Source organism: Brassica oleracea, chromosome C5 (assembly GCF_000695525.1).
Source record: "Brassica oleracea var. oleracea cultivar TO1000 chromosome C5, BOL, whole genome shotgun sequence".
Lineage (NCBI taxonomy): Eukaryota > Viridiplantae > Streptophyta > Magnoliopsida > Brassicales > Brassicaceae > Brassica > Brassica oleracea.
In genome coordinates this window covers 22,314,251-22,317,138 of record NC_027752.1, presented here as the reverse complement: position 1 = coordinate 22,317,138, position 2,888 = coordinate 22,314,251, and the positions used below count along the sequence as shown (strand labels likewise).

The 2,888-nt window shown below is 39.1% G+C and overlaps 1 long non-coding RNA gene across 1 annotated transcript; it reads left to right on the top strand.

Moving 5' to 3' along the window:
• Positions 1 to 1,291: 1,291 nt before the first annotated feature.
• On the top strand, positions 1,292 to 2,888 carry LOC106293591. Its single transcript, XR_001260549.1, has 3 exons — positions 1,292 to 1,882; positions 2,128 to 2,356; positions 2,488 to 2,888. It is a non-coding gene; the product is annotated as an uncharacterized LOC106293591 (long non-coding RNA).

Genomic DNA, 2,888 nt, shown 5'->3' with positions numbered 1-2,888 from the left:
GAAAGCTCCTAGCAGTCTTAGCTAAAAAATCAGGAAACTGATTGCACAGACGTGGTACATGGGTGATTTTAAAATCCGGAAAACAAATCTGCAGGGTCTCTATCTTCTCCAGCTCTGTCGCAAATCTTGGCCACTTCTGGGGTTCATTTATCATTGCGATCAGCTCTTTGCAGTCCGTTCCAAAGCTTTTGCACGGCGAGTGTTGAAGCATGTTCTCCATCGCCCATCGCAGCGCTTCTACCTCCGAATGCAACGCTGATTCACATCGAGTAAAGTTTCGTGTTCCCATAAGTTGTATGTCCTCCATACTATCCATCCAGACCCATCTACATCCACTAAAGCGACCAGAAGCTGTCCAAGATCCATCTAGCAAGCAGATATTACCCAAGCTTAAGACTTGGTTTACATCATTATTGCTGTCCCGGACTTGTGGCGGTATCATCTCATTTGCGTTAAACCAGGCTTGGCATTCACTCTCTGCGTATCGAACGAGTTCCAAAGGGTCTCTATCTATACCCCTGAAAAGCTGTATATGTTCAACATTATAAATACAAATTAACGACATTAAATATATTTGGGGACAGAAAGATCAATACTTCACCACTAACAACACTACAAAGAGAAACCCGTATCCGTACGTAAATATGTATTATTAAATTTTTGTTATATGATAACATCATCTCAAGCACATCAAGTGTGATATATCCCGTATCCGTACGTAAAGAAACCGAAGCAGTCGTGGTACAATGTTTTAAAAGTGAATTCGAGGAGAATCATTTTAGGAGATGCATAATCGGAGGATGAATTCCAGTGTAATCTATCCTCGTCTTCTTCTGATGATGAAGGTGAAGAAACACCATACTAAAATGTTTTACCATAACTTATTAATTCATATACCTAAACTTATTATTTACTTTCTTATAATGTGTTGTTTGCTTCCTAATAATGTGTTTTTATGTTGTTAAGTGTTATACCCTAAATTGTTATATCCTTTGATCAAAAATAAATTGCTAGACCCTAAATTGTTATAAGCAAAGAACAAAAGAAAAGATTTGCTAAACCCTAAATTTGCTAGACCGTAAATTGTTATACATTTTGATAAAAAAAGAAGCGAGACCCTAAATTGTTATAAGCAAAGAACAAAAAGTAAATTTTGCTAGACTTTTGCCCCCTAAATTTTCCCAAGTCCCCCGGTAAACCCAATTCATGCGAAATTTTTTTAAGTCCCGCCTAACCAATTAATCACTCCCGCTAAGACCAACTTTTAGACCCAAAACCGAAAACCGAAAACCGAAAACCGAAAAAAATAGACACATCTCATTCTCTCTCGATACCACATAAACACAAAGAACCCTAATCTCTCATCCTCTCTCGAAAATCTCACAACCTCTCTCAAATCTCACTCTTTCGAACCCTAATCGCCCAATTCCAAAAACGCCTTATCTCTCTTTTGAGACCGAAAGAACCCTAATCTCTCATCTCTCTCCCGAAACGATGGCATCAAGAAAGAAGCAGAAACATACAAAAACAATTCTAGGACGACAGCTCCTCCTGTCCCCAATCGCCAATCTCCACCAGGCGTGAGTGACTACCCACCTCCCAGGCAGCTCTTTCAAGACTCACAGGTCCAAACTCAAGCTGCTTCAGCTACTCTTCATCAACCATCTCCACCGCAACAACCTCGACGGTCTGAAACTTCACCGACGCAAAATTCTCCGAGCAGTTCTCAGGCTCAAGACTCTGCGACTACAGAACGTCCAGAAGCTGTGGATCCAACTCTCTCTGATGAGCAGTTGCGTGTAGTCAACGAACTGCTATCCCAGCCAAACCGGGGCCTTGACATACCGATCCTCTCTCCAACATTTGAGCCTGCAACAACATGGTAACTAACTTTGTTTCTGTGTTTTGAGTGTTATATTTTTTTCAAATAAATTGACTTGTGAATGAGTTAAGTATTATATTGACTTGTTAATGTTTGGAGTGTTTGACTTGTGAATGATTTTTCTTGTAGTGAGATATACTAATTCATTTACAAACGTCTTTGCTTATCATTTTAAGTTTTATTTTGTTCTTCTGATGAATGTTTATTTATTGATGCTAATTCATATAATCATTTTCTTGTAATAGGTTTCGCATAGATGATTGCATCTGAAACGATGTAGTTGGAGTAGCACAGGCATTAACTGAGGTAGTGCGTAAGACCCACATTATAAAAATGGGACCTGCATTGACAAAAGAGCAGAAGCTTATGTGAAGGCAGCTGAATCTCTTGTCTTGGAGCGTCACAAAGTTTCACTTGACCTGTGAAACTGCATCGGCACCCTCTAACCAGCAGCTCACTGTTGCTTATATTGAAGTAAGAAGCTCCTACTCTAACTCATATCAATCTTAAAGCATACTGCATTTGGTTTTGATATGATCATCCATGGAATATATTTTTTTTGTTATTCTAAACTCGTGTCTTGTGTCAATATACTTTTCTTGTAGATTGTAACAAATGTTGATGCTGAACCCAAGGAGTCTCCGGCAGCTTCTCTATGTAGAAACGTTGGAGTTGATGGACGATTGACCACCGTGCAGAGTGTTGTGACTGGGTAGAAGGATGACGTTTCTAGGTTGAAGTAAAGCATCGACTTGTTGTTGAAGATGAATGGAGTGGATCCTATTACTCGTCAACATATTCCACGTTAGAGTGGTGCATCTGCTCCAAGTCCCCATTCTGATTCTAGCCAAGAACTTAATCAGCACTCTCCCACTCATTAACTCTTCAATCTATTCTAGGTGTATTGCGTTTCCTTGTGCAATATTAATCTCTAACATCCGTAGATGTCTTTTGTAAAATCATTAGATGTTTTCTTTAACTTAAAATTGTAATGATATTTTGAATG